This window comes from Erithacus rubecula, assembly GCF_903797595.1.
Source record: "Erithacus rubecula genome assembly, chromosome: 8".
NCBI classification, from domain to species: Eukaryota; Metazoa; Chordata; class Aves; order Passeriformes; family Muscicapidae; genus Erithacus; species Erithacus rubecula.
The window spans coordinates 31174035-31191163 of record NC_136659.1 but is presented as its reverse complement, the minus strand read 5'-3'; the positions used below and the strand labels follow the sequence as shown (position 1 = coordinate 31191163).

General features: G+C 38.2%; 1 protein-coding gene across 2 annotated transcripts in view; it reads right to left on the bottom strand.

Annotated features, from left to right (window-relative positions):
- The window catches only part of THSD7B (thrombospondin type 1 domain containing 7B), a 484878-nt gene that overhangs the window by 462177 nt on the left and 5572 nt on the right, over nt 1-17129 (bottom strand). For both annotated transcript variants that reach the window (XR_013774988.1, XM_079311745.1), the window contains exon 2: nt 14611-14703. The gene's annotated coding sequence lies outside the window, so the exon portion shown is untranslated. The remainder of the gene's footprint in view (nt 1-14610; nt 14704-17129) is intronic.

The following is a 17129-nucleotide window of genomic DNA, read 5'->3' as shown; positions in this document are numbered from 1 at the left end:
CTGCTGATGTTAGAAGTACTTTCAAATTATCTGCTTTCATATTTACATATGAAAACCTCTTTTGCAGGTACAGGTATGATTACAACACACACATTTCTGGGTTTGCAGATGTAAGTATGACAAGAGCAAACACCAGCACTTACACATAAGTGTCACTCAGAAAACTAGGTGTTTATACTAGCTGAGGTATTTGGATTTTTGTTAGGATATACATTGGCAAATCAGACCAAGGCTTCTCGTTCTATCAATTTCATAACTAAAGTATATAATATTAGTAATGTGAGTTATAATTTCTTAGTAGCAGATTTTCAGTGGAATTTCTGCAGTAACTAGTGACCAGTGCTAATCATAACTCTTGTCTTTGCTTCACAGCAGAATTTTATCTCATTTTGGTAGGACACTTAACAGGCAAAAAGAAAAAAAGCTTTGCAGGCATCTACATTTATCACTACTAAAAAGAAAATACGTACACTTACAAAGATATTTAATGATCAACACTTGCTAAGAATCATATTGTTATGGAAAGTACTTCAGCAGAACTCAAACCATGTCTTCTTTTGAAATTTTTAAAGCTATCCTCCTTTGAAAGTATTTCAGACACATTTGTTCTGGAAGAAGTATTGATAATATCAAACAACAAACTTTCTACCAAGTTCACATAACTGAGTCTTTAGATCATGTACCTTCCATATGATATGAGTCACTGAATTTTTGGACTATGGAAATGCAATCAGAGCATGTTTAATTTCATTTTGGTTTGTTAGAACTACAAAAGAAGAAGGAAGAAAGAGCAATTTGCAAGGAGATGGAAAACAAGGCAATATAAATAGAGAAAATAGTTACACTTAATGAGATTTGTTTTCATTGGAAGCACTGCTGGGTTTCACTTTCCAACTACAGAGTTATCTACTTTCATTTGATTAGAAACAATGCTATGCAATCTTAGCTGCTTTGATTCTCTCACTGAATAAAAGAACAAGTGCCTTCACACTTAAAGAGAGAAAACATTCAATTTAAGGATGTGAAAGAACAAAGAAAGAACCCAGTTACTTTAAATACAAACATGAAGACAATTACATCACAGATAGTAAATCACAGTCTGGCAAGGATGCTGGTGGAGAAATTCTGTTCTAACACAACCCACAAGAACTGAAAATTCACAGGATTACTTTGGAAGAACATAGTTGTGGGATTTTTTATAAAACTTCATATCTCAATACACTTTTTTTCTTTTTAGTAGTTGTTTCTGAACTTTCCCTTTATTGTAGTTTGCTATCATCATCCTTCAGTCCTCCAGTGACTAATGACTTTTCCATCTCTCCCTGTGCTACAGCAGTCCTTGCCACCTTTTTCCTTCAAACTGTTTAATGTAACTAAGTAATTTAAATTACCAAAGCAATTATTCCCAAATTGAATCCAGGCTGACATTTGCTGCTTCTATACCATCTCTCTTTATGTCCTGCATCCTCAAAAGCTTATTCTTTTCTCCAGCTAAAAACTCATGTAAATAAGATTTTGCATTTCCTAGAAGCCTTGCCTTGTTTGTACTTTTAAGTTCTCAGATCACCACAGGTACAGCACTACTGTTATGGATGTGCTTCCACCACCCATATGTTAAATATTATTACATCCTTAAATGTGCATTCCTTCACCACCTAATTATTACCAATGTCTTGGGCAAACCTTCACCTCCCATTCAAAAGCCATACACACCACACATTCTAAAAGAATAACTGCAGTTTTGTGCTTTAATTATCTTAGTAAGTAATGACACATCCCTAGAGAGTGAGCCAGAATGCCCAGCTGTGCAGACAGCATGGCCCACTGGACTCCACAATTCAACATTCAGCCTGAATGAGGGACTCAATCCTCTGTCTGAAAAGATTGCCAGGGTACACACCTATCTTAGAGATGGAAGGAAAAATATTTAAGAATTTACTAAGGACTATAGGACCTGGTTCAAAATACCAAGTATCAGTTACAATTGAAGTTTTCTGTGTGAAGGCTACAAGATTAAAACTGTATCAAGTAATGCCAGGTTCAGCCTTGGAAGATCCATGCTCAGCTTTAGGCTATGCAAGCAGAGTCTTTGGGAGCAGCTCCAGCAATCACTGTGGCCAAAGTTTGGACCATATCTAATGGAATCTGATGACAATTCCATACAAGCTGGATCTAAGGATCTGTATCTCAAGCATTCCACTTCTCACTGGGATTGCATGGTATGTGGCACTGTTACTGGCTCTGCATTTCTAGTGTATCTGACTTCCCTCCCAAAAAGCAGGGGGAGCACCTTGTGAAGAAGAATGGAGGATACATATTTGTTTTCACAAATATGTTCCCAGTAGCAATGATCTGCAACTATGACAGTTTGTACATATATATAATTTAAACTGTCTAGGGATAGTTAATACTTTTAGTAGACAAAAAGAAAATATTCAGTAGTTGCTTTAGTTAAGGCTTAAATAAGACCTTGCACCCTGAAAGTCCAGCTGTTATTTCACTTAAGTCATTTTTCTACTTCATGACATTACTTCTTCATATGAGCCTTGACTTATTTTATGTTCTCTCAGTTATGTTTCCAACTGTTGTAGATTAACAGAGATCCCATGTTTATTGTGTGGTTACTTTTTATGCACTAAAAGATAAGTTATTACTTCATCTTTTACTAGCCTTTGAATACATTATTTTTTTCTTGAATGCTTCAAGCTCTTTTCTAACAAAATCTACTGTCAGTGGTAACATGTTAATTCAAGTGTATGTATTAACAGGATTCCCAGGCCCTAATAACCATTACTTCCTGCATTCATAATAAAAACAGTGTGAGAGGGCTATGTTCTCACACATCAAACAAAACTTCAGGACAGCCCAGTTAAATGATTTGCCAACATACTATTTGATACAGCACAAGCATTTTCTGAGTCTTTCTCAATTATGCATAAAGCTGTTTAGGATACACTAGGTTAAATGCTCATCAGCACTGCTAAACTGCTTGATTTAAATTATTTGTTCCATGTTATGAGATAATTTTGGCGATCTTAAAGTAAGAGGTTGAACGATGCAAAGTATTTTTTTAAACAGTTTGCCAAACCTTAATGTGTTTCTTTCCAACATATGGTATAGTCATTGTTTAAAGGCAGGTTCTCAGCAGTGCACATCTTTCACTACAGGGATCGAAACTGGGGACCCATCTGCTCACATCTATTAAACTCTCAGTACAGTTTCAAACATTTGCTGAACTGATGACACTTTCAAATATGGCAGGACTTCTATAACGTAGGTGAATAATAGGAACATGGTTTCACTTTAAACAAAAACATCTCAAATTGTTGTCAGAGAAAAGAAGAAAGGGAATAAATAGCTGCAGTACTGAATCACGTTAAACACAATGCCAGGGTTGTGTGATACAAGCTCCAAGTTATAAAGCTTTCTTTTTTCCTTTAAACTAAGGAATGTGCAAATGGTAATCACACTGGCTCAACAGAAAAGCACTTTACAGCACAACAAAAAACATGAAGGTGATCTCTTTTATTAGGACAACTAAAAATATAAAGAAATAGTCATTGAGAAATTTTATTTTAATTTGTTTTATCAGAGCTTGTGAGTAGTAAAAGGGAAAAATCAAAGGGTTGCCCTGTGTGGTTCCTCTCAGTGAAATAATCAGCTTTGAAGTTATTCTTTGGATAACACAAGACACTGGGTTAAATCAGGGGCACCTCCTCAGGATTTACTCCCATTTGACACAGCACTGCCAAACATATGTAAATTTTATACCAAACTAGATGTGAAAACATTCATTATACTAAAAACCTCTATGAATGCTATGATTGCTCTCTAAATAATCACACAGCTGAGAAAAAGACAGATGAAAACACAGGAGAGTAAAATCAAGTAAAATCCAGGGGGGAAAATGTAAAATGAAAGAAAAACTGAACCACTGATTCATCAATATTCTTACACTGGTCCCTCCCCACCTGGAGTAATATATCACAGTTCACCAAGTCATCAGTTATGACAATGCAGACAGAAAAGGATCTGCACCTATACACAGAATAAATGAAATCAGATTTGTTGTCAATCTGACAGCCATCACATTTTGATAGTAATCTATGTTGATTTAAAAAAGCACATCCCTATTAATGATAATTAAAATGCCTGCTGTAATTAAAAATCTATTTCTTACATTATATGTTTTTTCTGTTAATTTACTGATTTTATTTTCTAGCAACAGCAAAAAAAAAAGTACAAATAGAGCAGATAAGAGACAGAAACAGAAAACAAAACAAAAAAAAGCTATACAGTAAAATGAGAAAAAAAATACAGATCTCCTCACGGCAGCAGCATCTTGAGCACAGGATTACAAACATACATACAAGTTCAGATTTTCTACAGAATTTTAGAACTGAATATACTCTACCTTGTCCCACAGGTTGCAACAAAAACCTGCATATACTGGAATAGCATGTTGATAAAAGCTAAGGCTTTGCCTAAACTCTCTCATCCAAGATAAAATACACATTCAAAGTAGAACAATTACCTCAAAACAATCCCAGAAATATAAACTCTCTCTATATGAACATTTTCATTCCCGAATAAAAACATCCAAGAGTGACAGTAACAAGAAAAACCTCAGAATTGTTTTGATACAGTCAATAATTTGTCTCTTGTAATGTTGGAATCATAGAACAGATTGGTTTGGAAGGGACCTTAAAGCTCGTCTCATTCCAATCACTGTGCCATAGGCTGGGACACCTTCCACTAGCCCAGATTACCCAGGGGCCCATCCAGCTTGGCCTTGAACACTTCCAGGGATGGGACAGACACAGCTCTGGGCAACCTGTGCCAGGGACTCCCATCACCACAGAGGAGAAATTTTTTCAGAATATCTAATCTAAAACCTACCCTCTTCCAGTTTAAAGCCATTCCCTCTTGACCTATCCCTCCATGTCCTTATAAGGAGTCCTGCTCCAGTACACCTGCAGCCCCTTTAGGTACTGGAAGGGGGTCTAAGTTCTTCCCAGAACCTTGTCTTCTCCCTCCCTTCCCTCCACTGTGTCCAGCACACCACACAGGTTGGTGTCAGCAGAATTTCTGAGGGTGCACTCAGTCCCACTGTCCATGTTGAACAGCACCAATCCTGATGCCAGCCCCATGGACCAGCACTTGTCACTGGTCTCCTCTTGGACATGCAGCCATTGACTGCAATTTTGAGTGCCAGCAGCCAGCTCCTTATCCACCAAGTGGTCCAGCCATCAAATCCATCTCTCTCCACTTTAGAGACAAGGATGTTTGGGACAGTGTCCAACTGAGCTTTGCACAAGTTCAGAAGATGAAATCAGTTGGTCTGCCTTTATCCAGCAAGGCTGTAACCCTGCTGTAGAAGGTCAGCAAATTTGACAGGCACAACTTGCCTTTAACAAAAAAAAAGATCACAGCTCCTCCTACACTGCTGAGATGGCTCAGTGAACAGCACACATTTTTGTTCATTCTTCATTTGAAGGCACAAAACATTTGCAAAAGGTGTGAGTTTTTGATGCAAGTACAGTCATTACAGTTTCCTTGTGGTTCTTCCATATAATCTCATTATTAGCAAACTGTAGCTTTTGCTTAATGTATATCTATTATCAGGTGACTACCATCAGAATATACGTACTGGATAATCATATTAAATTAATTGAAAAATTCTGTTTCTTGAAAACAAATACAGTAGGAAAAATATATTGAAGTTATTCTTTACATTTTTTATAATCCTTTGTCACTGGCATATGATATAGCAGTTCAAATATGTTGGGGCTTTCCAGCAAAGCAATCTCAGACAAAACAGCACAAAATTCCTCAAAATAATCAAGGTGATTGTTAAATGATATGTAGGAATAACACCATGCCAAAATGAAGACAAGCATAAGAGGAAGTCAATAAAGAAAAAAATCTAGGTGTCACATCATATTTGTGGAATCTATGGAAACCTCATCCAAGTGAATGAGATTTGTATCAAAGGCAGTTTTTGTGATGTCCAAGTGAAACTGAGTAAATGTGCTTGGAAATCTATGTCTCAACAAGACTAAATAGCTCCATGTGGGGCTATAAAAGAGCAACAATTGACAGCAACTGAGGCTTCAAATCAGGTGCTGCAGCTGCCATTTCAGAGCTTCAGATGCAGAACAGAGGATGCTTCTAAAAGGCAGAGGAATTCAGAATGGAACACAGGCTCTCAGTTTTGAATGCTGTCTCAGGATATCAAAGAAAAAACTATGCATGCATAAAAATACAGAGTAAGTACTGCAAATAATCTAGTGCAATAAAGATCATACCACAGTAGTAAAACATTTAGGATACTTTCATTCCTCAGCCATGGACCCTTCATCTTTCGTAACATTCTACTTGTTGAGTGAAGATTTTAATGAAAACAGTATTTCAAACTTCCTTCCTTTGTGAATATTTGTCCTCACCTTAACCTTATTTTCACATTGTTTTTGTGGGGGCGTTTATTGTATTGCAGAGTATGGCAAATCTGATAAGAGAAAAGCAACGACTGAGCTCAGTCTTATTGTATCAGAATGGCTGAAATAATTACATATCCTGGAAAAGCTGGGAACTTCTGATCCTACTTTCTGACACAAAATGGATACACAGTTTTTGATTACAGAAAATACTCTTGCAGTCCCACACAAAGCTAAACTTCAGTTGTATTCTCTGATGAACAATCAACATGGCTCATTTCCTGGGCTTTGGGAGAAAAACTGTTTCTTGCACAACCCAGTGAACTGAGAATAATAGGAATGATATGCTTGATGACAGCAGCAACACAGAATCTGAAACGTATCTCAGAAGACTGCACTTTTGAATTAAAGTATGAATGTCACAGGGAGAGCACACAGGATGTTTGATCCCAAAAGGTTTCTTTCTTTCAGTGCCTTATAAGCTACAGCTGTAGCTGTCACAACCACCCTTTATTTGGACAGTTAATTCTCCCCATTCTAACTTGTTTCTCAGAAGATCCCAACACTTACTAAAACACTACAAAACCCAGTAATTTATGTTCCAGTTTCCAAAGGAAACAAAATTATTTTATCTAAATTTTATTGTAGTTTCTTTTCACGCCCTGTGATTTAAAAAAAAAAAAAAAAAAAAAAAAAAAAAGAGGTGTAATTGACAGGGTTTGTTACATCATAGGATATAATTTTTTTAATATAATGGAAATACTATTTCTACTTCTTGGTGTATCTTTCTGAAAAGAATTTCTTCTGATGTCACCATAAAAACAATTTTTTAATTGAGAAATAATGCTGTTTCTACCCAAGTCTGTTAGTCCTGCACCTGAAGTTCAGAAGTTGCTGGCTGCTGCAGGATGGTGGCCTTCACACAACAGGACAGTATGACAACAAACACATATTCTCAGAGAGTGCATTCAATCCCTAACACCTCACCAGCCTCAGATACAGTAACACCTGTCCAATTACTTTGAATTCATTAAGCACATTCATATTGTTATCTGGATTCCCATGCATATTTAGAGTAAAATCAAAGAAGATTGGACAACTGAGTGTGACAACAGCTCCACAGAAATGGTTCACTCTGAAAAACTAATTCAAACTTACAGTATATACAGTTGTCTGTAGGAACTTAAAGCCCTTCCAGAGTTCTTACTATGATCACCCATATTGACACATATTTTCTTTAACATTTACAATTTTTAAAGTAATCCTACCACAAAGAGACTACACCCTTTACAGACAACCCTCTTCAAAATTATTTCTAATGTATTTTCCTATGCTTCTGGTAACTGTCAAAAATTGGCTTCATATCAAATGGAATGTTAGTCTGATTTAATACATTAATAGCATTTCCTGTCTGAATATTTAACTAATTCCATTATTTTCTCCAGGGCTTGAGTTTTCACTGGGAAAGCATATTTCAAGAGCCTCCAGTGAAGGCTGTTTTGGTGCTCATTTCCGGAGTCTGATCATGACTTCTGAGAGAATTACCCATTTAATTTAGAGAGCTGCTAACTCTTAAAGTGGTCAAGATGTCTGTCTTCACAATTATTTGCTTCACAATCCTCAGAGTAGAATTTAGTTGGAATTATTTGAAGGTTGTTCCATAAAAGCAAGGACTCTGAATTTCCAAACTGTTACCAAGTGAAATTTCAGACAAATGTTTCTGCATATAAAAATGAGCACTCTGTATGTATATATGAAAGGAAAAAGAGACTTGGACAACAAACAATACATTTAGCTCTTTAGAAAACAGCAAGGCTCCTTAGGACTCAGTTCATTAATTTTCCCAGAGAGATATGCAATTGAAATTCAATGGGAGTTAAACACTTGACTCCCTTAGGATCTTTAAAATCCCAGATGAAGTGATATTTAACTAATTCCCACACAAAGAGAAATCAGTCGTTTGGCAGAACGATGCAATCCGATGTTGGTCACCAGAATAGATTCGGTGCCCAGCACAGTGAATGACATCATTGGGGAGCTCCTCTGTCCCGTCCCTGGGCAGCAGGAGCCCAGAGCCATCACCTGCTGTGGGGTTTGAGGGAATGGGTGCACTTGGAGGAGCCTCTCACTGCCTGCAGCAAGGTTAGGAATGCGCATTCAGCTTCCCACAAGCACCTTTTGTTTCTCAGAAGCCTGAATATTCTACATATTAGAAACAATATATTCCTTGGGTGTGACCATCCTCACATATCCTATAAAATCAATGGAATTAGATCCCACCCTCTGACTTACATGAAATCAAGTTAGACTTGTATGGGAAGATTTACTCTTGAATAGCAAGAGTTTTTTCTCCCCTTTCCCTTATTCTTGGTGTCCTAGCTTTGCTGCCAGAAATTTCTGAGCTGGTGAGCTCACTCTCCCCCTCCTCCTCCTTCCTCTCCTCCTTTCTGCCCTTGCCCTGCCCGTCGGAGGGTTTCAATGGGCTCCTGCAGCCACTCGGGCGGACAGCATTCCGTTGCCAGGCAACTCCCTGAAAAGAAGCGCATGCTGCTGCGGCGCAGACAGAGCGTGCCCGTCTGCTCCAGTGATGCTGTGGCCTAATTTTTACCTCTCTTGTGCTGGATACAAAAAGGGAACATCTCCAGAGTAGAGGGTTAGGGACTACTGAACTATCTGCACATTTTTTTGTTGTTTGTTTCTCCCCGCTGTCCTGATCGGGTGCATCCCCTTCCATGGGAGGGCCCCCAGAAGTCATGCATGTCTAATCTGCATGCATGCGTTTGGGACTGCTCCCTGGGCTGCAGAATACTGACAACTTTCTGTTAGCTTTTGGCTGAGTTAATAGTACTTATGGAGATCTGTTAAGCTTCCCTGTAGCTCTCCCACAAGGGCACTTTTGCATGTAAATTCTAAAGGCCATTCATCTTTTCCTACCTGACTCTTTATTGCCTGGTTGTTTGGGTTTTTTTAAAGGCTTCTTTAGGGAATGCAAGTATAGCCTTTCTTATTTTCCCTCCTTTCACCATGCTTTCCAGGGAACAAAGAACAGCAAACTAAGAAATTCCTTTGGTTTTTCCAAAGCCTGAAGAAAGATCACTGCTTTATCCAAGGATTTTGTCTTGGACTGCCTAATCTTCTCAAAAGGCAGGCCCATACGTATTCAGATTTTGTGGTTTGAACTCAGCCCTGCAATCACAATCCTCCACTGTCTGTTACAGATAGTGTTACCATTAGGTAAAAAACAGCAGTCAGATAAGAGGCAAGTTTCCTTACACCTACTGCTAGCTTCCTTAAATTTCCTGTTAGCATGCTTTCCACAGGAAGGTTGCTTATGCTAGTTGCCTTTTGTCAGTTGTTGAGTTGTGGAGTTGTACCAACTCAGCAGCTCACTCAACCTGCAAGCAAACCTGAACCTCAGAGAGAAGCTGCACTGTATTCAGCCTGACAGAGTCTAATATTGCTCTGGTGCACTGGGTATTCCACCAATCCTCCCCTCACTTCTGGATCAAGTCTGAAGTCCCAGTTCTAATTTACAAATCCCTAATTTGGTTAGTGCACATCTACTTTAAGGGCAGCCAAGAACCCTCATCCACTGATCCCTGGAGTCAGCACTGTACTACAGATTTCTTCCTGTAGAAAGTTACATCAACACAACTGTGAGAAAACATAACCTCCAGCTGCCACTGCTGCACCAGGAAATGCCTGGTTCACCCTCCTTTATGCCACCAGGGCAGCTCATTTGTCAGTTTAGTTTGTGCCTTCAGAAGTGTCCTGGAATTAAACAGGCAAAATCCTGGGAAAACATGTAAATCACAGATGCCCTATAACAGATAAAGCCAGAGTCATTGTCATTGAGAACATTATAAGAAAGGCCTTGTAAGACACAGAGATCCAACAGCTCTGTAGTAGAAAGGTTCCAGCCCAAATGTTCCAATTTTTGTCAATGGCACAGTACTTAGGTGACAGCAGCCCCTTCTCATTCCAGTGCACTTAATGTGTGTAGTGATGTGGATAAGACTCTGCTTATCTTTTGCTTATTCCCCACACAAGAAATCAGAACTGTTTAACTGTGTGGCAGCCACAGTAAACACAAACACACTGGAAGTCTCATCCTTTTGGAGTAGAAGAGTCGTTTCTTCAGTCTCTGGGAGTGGCACACTAGGAAATCACATTATTTGCAAAATGTTTTGAGACCATCTGGAAAGAAAGGTGCTATATACAGGCACAACAACAGTTAGGACTTGTATGAGTCACACATACATAAAAGTGTAGCTTTCAGTATTACACAACTCCTCAAACATCCCTCTTCCCCAAACACTCTATAAGACGAAACCCCCCTCAAAAACACAGCAGCAGTAAAGAAATAACAAAGTATCTTAATATTACATTAAAAATTCACACTCCCATTTGAAGTCACTCTGAAGGGGAAATTAAGGCCTCAGAACTACTTCTGGCGATAGCAAAGCTAACGAAAGAAAAAAAAATTAGATGATCCCTTGCCAACCAGGTAATGAACTAAAGTTAAACACACAAGCAAATTTGCCATACTTCTTACTTATTGTCCACAGGCAGTCCATGTGTTTATCTATGTATTTTTGGATCCTGCATCAGTTTAAGATGATACTACAGTTTGGCCCATGGCCAGAAACTGGCAAGTGAAATAATGTTCCAGTACATGCACTGTGAACACACAGCTGGCTTCAAAGGGAAATGGACTAATCCTACTTCATTTCCCTTCTTCAGTATGTGTTTAAAGAGCTTTGGTGCGCTGAAGGAAATCGACCAGAATTCATTAGTTCCCTTCTGATTCAGCTCATTGCTGCTGGAAAGGGAAACAAGTCGGAATTGCAGGATCCTACTCAATTTCCTTTTGAAGCAGACTTTAAGCCAATTCTGCTCTCAGTTGTACACACACAGATCTTCACTAATGATGCACAAGTTCAAATGCAATACCTCTCCAAGCTGCTTAAACATATGAAGACTGTGAAAGGAAGAAGAAAAATTAAATAATCTCTTGGACTTCATACCACGGCAAATTTTTGGCTGAGAATATTCCTGAGAAAGCAACTCAGAAAATCAGGAAAATTTCTAGAAAGAGACACAGGAGTAAGGAGAGAGAAAAATCCAGGTGAGAATAGGGAAAGATCACAATGAAGGGGAAAAAAATCTATCATATACATTTTCTGTTATCCAATGAAAAACGACAGCAAACTAAAACATTGATTTTAATAGCTAAAGCAAATGCTAGAGATTATTCTGATCCTGTTTGGTTTTGAAAATGGAGACATGAAGATAAATTATTTGCTCTGGACAGAAAGTTTTTCTTCCCACTCATAGTCAGATTTTCAATGTCTCTTCAGAGTTCATGTCATATTTTATGAACCTTCTTAAGGTTGTGTGAAGCAATAGGATTTCAATTATACCCTGTTCAGTTTAAGGCCACTGCTTTTGAGACCATAAGCCAGTACCAACACTCTTCCAAAGCAAACCTACAATTTACCACCTAAGCAAAAAGTGGTTTGTGACAAACAAAGCAGAACAGAAGAAAGCTACAGAGCTCATGATGGGACTGTGGCTCCAACTCGAGTCAAATAAGCACAACATGTAAAAATTACTTTTTGTAACTGCAGTGAAGACAAAGAAGTATTATTGCTGTAATGAACTGTCTCTTAAGCTTGAACTGTGATACTTTAAATAGTGAGCAGCCTTATGAATTTGGCTTCCCCACTAATTACAAATCCATTAGCTTGAAGCAGTATACTGCAAAGAAAATGGGTCCCGGAGTTGAAATCAGCCAAAAAGCCTTTAAATTATCTACACTGTTTCTCAAATGGGTGACTCCAAACTCCTCAGGTTTTAGCAGCTTTTATTGTCTGATGTTCTATGGGTGTTTGGGGAGCTCTATGTGACAAATTAAAAATTTGATTCCTTACCAGTTAGCTGCAGAAATCCAACACAGACACAATTTATATCCTGCACTAATAGCTTCTCAGCACAGGAAAATGAAGCACAATTAGAGAGCAAGTAATGGCTCAGCGATTCTGTAGAACACTGTACCACCTACAGAGCCAGTTAAAATGAGATTATTTTCCTTTGTGATTCTATGTCAACCTCAGTTTATAGCTTTAACTTTTATCATTAGACCACGATTTAAGATGTTATTCAACCCACTCTAGAACAAGCTGTATGACATTTATAATTTACAGCTTCATACAGACCCACATGATAGACACAGCAATAAGAGACAATCCATTCTCTTTGCATGTACAACTTATTTTCTCACTCCAAAGACAAAGGTTGAATGTCCCATCCCTCTTTAGTTGTGGTGAATAAATATTGTATAGGAAGAAACTAGTCACCACCTGTGGATATCATCACAAACAAAAAAATACTTGAAACAAACATTTTACAACTCAAACATTCAAAGTCAAAAACAGTTTATCAGGCATTATCCTCATTTTTATTGTTTAATGGGCTTTAAAGTATACGACTGCAGATCATACAAAGGCAATTCTAGCTCAATTAGGTCAGCCAGTATATTTTTTTAACTTCTCTCTTCTTTACCACACTTATCTCTCTGTTTTTATTATTATTATTATTTGCTAAACTGATTACACAGATTTCCTTTTGTATTAACCTTTGCCTTTGCAAAACCAGCATACTCCTTCCTACCTGCCCAGTTTTGCTGTCTTTCATAAAGAACCATTTCCTTTTTTTCATGCTGTGCATACAAATGACTCAAAGTTCACTTAGTATGATCTCAGAATTCAAATTTCCCTCCAAATTGAGTAAATTTTTCTGGAAATAAACTGTATTGTAAATGTAACTAAGTCCTTAACAGAGATGAGACTTTTGTCTTCACTATCAGAAATATTTCAGCTTGCAAAACACATTCTAACAAAACCTTCCCTTGATTCCTAATGTAAAGAGCCATGGGTTCCTTTTGTGAAAATAAAATTGAAGGGCAGAATGAGAAATGTAGTTCAATAACCTACCCAACTGCAGAGAAAGAATTACTATTTACAAATTGGAGTTAGTGTATGGCAAGAATTGGGCTCTTGGAGACATAACAGGAAAAGAAAACTTCCTTTGATTTACATCAGAGATGTCTCTTAGACTTCATATGGAGGCAGTGAAATACTGAGGGAAAGAAATTAAATCCAGTGGCAAGAGGTAGAACACAGTGACAGAGGAACACGGGCCCCTACTGCCATTCCTTGACAGGTGCCAAATGACCAGGTTTGTCTGCAAGCAGGATTTAATACACTGTGGAACTGACACGGGCTGCCAGTGGAGGGAAGAAGGGAAAGGAAAGCACCCAGGGAGCCAGCAAACATCAAGTCCTCCCACTGTGCACTGCACACAGTGCAAATGCTTGTGCAGACCACCCTGGCCACTGCTTGTTGCTTGAGCAACTCATCCATCTATTTATCCACAATTAGGAAGCAAGAAGATTGTGGATATCCAGAGACTGTGGATACCACATGGCCTTACAGTGACCTTGGTAATAGGGTCTCTGGAAGTACATGATGGTTACTTCAACTTACAGATGTGGATATATCCCCTGCATTCATCAACCATACATCCTACTGCCAATATCTTCTTTTAGACATCACAAACTGAGAAGAGCTAGATGATTCCATGATAAGAGATTTGCTATCTACAAACTTATTCTCACTAAGAAGCTTAACCTATGACTTGTCAATATTATCCCATCCCTTGATTCTTCAAATACAAAATATCACAAACCACTAGCAGCATTCCCTCTAAGCAATAGTCTCCTAAGCATGAAGTTCAGAATTTTGACATTTCTAAAAAATGCACAAATTTCTCAATTAATTGCCAAATGCATGCTTTAGTAATTGTGCTCAAACCAAGAAAAATGAGTCTTTTAACAGAAAGTCCAGTAACTAAACTCTAAATGAAAAAAAGAATCTATTAAAATTTTCATCTTCTCTCCAACCTTGGATTAAGCAGGTGTCTACTTACCAGGGATTTAGGAAGACTCCAAATAGAATGCAGCCTATTGTTATGCATTAAAAAAGTGAACCTTCTGTATGAGAATTACCTTGCTTGCTTCACTGTACTGTTCAGAATATGTGATGTGTATGTACTGAGAAATGTGGAGAAATCAACCCAGCACAGCTATCAGAAAATACTGTTAGACACCAACCTGTCTAGCTGGCTTCTTTGCTTTCTCAAAAGCCTTTGTAGCTTCCTTGAGTTGTTTTCTAAGGTCTTCCTTTGGCTTGTAGTGTTCACAGCACTAGGAGAGGGAGAAACAAAGCAATTTTAAAGCTTGCTGAGAAGTACTTCATGTGCTACTAACAGTGACCTTCCCAAATCTATCTGTTTTCGTCCTCTACAAAGTGGGTCAAATATTTCAATTTAAAATCTGAGCACTCTTCAACAGTCAGGTCTCTGACAGCATTCAAAACTAAGTCCTGAGATGTCCTGACCTTCTGGAAAGTTTACAGCCTCATTCTAAGAAAGAAACAGAATCACTTCCTTAGCAGGTTGAAATCTACTGATGTATTAGAGAACAACCCAACTCTGAGCACTTTCACACCGGGTAGAGGAAGTGCTAATGACAGCAGGGCCATCTCCAGCCTCAGAAAACCCGAGTGCACATCTCAGGATGATTTAAACCAGAAACAAACATGCCTTTGCAAACAGCTGTGCCCTACAGGCTACTGCCCACCTGCTCCTCCTCAGCTCTTCATCAGACTCACTTCAAGAGAAGCAAGCCCTTATGAAAGGAAATCACTAAACCTTATCTCTGCTATGTTCACCTGAGCATTTCCACTGTATTTCAAGGAAGGTCACCAGGTAAACAAACACCAGAGCTTGATGACCTCGATGACTTTCTCTAGAAAGGACAGTGGTGCCTTACAGGACCAGTTCAGTCTGGAAGTGTGGTTTCACACTGAACGTAGGTGTAAATGGAGGTGACCACAGAAGCTCTGTCAGACAGCTCTGGGAACAGCCAGTTTCTCTAAGCTCAGTGGCAGAAAAGACCTAACTGAATACCTAACTGTTTCACTGCTAGGTCTTCATGAGGGGAAATGTGTAGGTCCTCAGATTCTTCATCCACATCTTTTTCTGCATCTTGACCCTTCAAGTGATAAAAACTTGTACCCAGTTCTTGAATCTAATGCTCAGTTTTGCTAACTCTTCCTCCCCAAGGAAAGCAGCTGAAGTTTTAGCTTTGTGCTAGTCTGTCTTAAGTTGACAGCCAAAAAAAACAAAAGTATGCCAGTCTTTGTTAACTGAGTAACTACAACAAAGAAAAAGACATTGCAAACCTGGATAACTGACACAGTAAATTGAAAGATGGGCATTTTAAGTGTATTTCACAAGATGTAACTTAGTAACTTTCAAATCTTATTTTCCAGTTAGATGGGTTCAAATCTACAGATCATAAAATCTGGAATCTAAGTACAAAAATTTGAAAATCTAACTGACAGACCTTGGCAGTCACTAGTCAAATCATATAAAGCAGCCAAGGAAAATTAATAGGAAAATCCACTGCAATTCAGTAAAAAGAGTAATCTACCAAGACCTGAGAAACAGAATTTTCAGAAAAAAGCAACTACCACTACTGTCAGGTAATGTTAGTCATTCTGAATGAAGAACAGTTAAAAACCTGTTATTATGTAGATTTGCATTTACATTAAAAGCAGATGGGAGATGCCAGGTTAATCACTATTTTTCTGTTTCTCTGGTACCAGCTGTTAACCATATAATCATAATTTTAGGTCTTTAAAACCCAGCAAAATGGAGAGTGGACAGGGCCACAGCAGCACTACAGAACTTCACTCACAGTTCTGTATGCTCTTCTCAGAATCTGGAATATCACAAAGTTTATAAATATCTGCAAATTTTGCTCAACAGACAAGAGGAGAGAGGAGGCACAGCAGTGAAGGGTAGCTGCAGTCTGAGTAGGGTGCAGGTCACAGTGGTGTCCTCAGCCTGGCACTGGGCTGTAAATCTGAATGTAGGCTGCAGGTCTTTAATCACACTAGCTACTCAGAGATGAAAATTTGGATCATATTTTTCTTACTGTCTCTAGAAGAAAATAAAACCTCACACAATTCCAGCATCCAGGATTGCATCACATAAAACCCTGACATATTAGGTTTGCAAGGTGAGGTGTTCAGAATGAAGGCCCAGATCTTATGGAGAAGTGATGAACTTGGCACTCTGTAATCCCTCTGCCTTGAATTTCTAGCTATTTACACCATTCTGGAAATCTCATTTCAATTATGCAGGAACTAAGCAACTTCAATTCCAAAAGCTACATTTATCAATCTGCTCTGACCAAATTTAAGATTTATCCTATTTTTTTACTGACATGTGGGAGCCATCCATAAAGGACCACCAGCACAGACATTTGAATGATAAAAGCTTGGTTTGATTTTTTTTCTCCAAAATGAAAATTACCATCTTTCCTTTGTCCAGAATTCATGGAAACAAATATAAACAAATAAAAAATCCTGCCTAAATGACATGTCTGCAATTAAAAGAAATGTAGAAGAAAGAGTATGACCTTTATAATTATTCAGAATCATTCAGTGTATAAATTACATAATATATAATAGATACTCAGAATTTGCTGAATATCTTTGTCAAAATCTTTGTCAAAATAAAATTTGATTTTTCTTATGATGGTGAATGCAAAGGCTGAAGTCA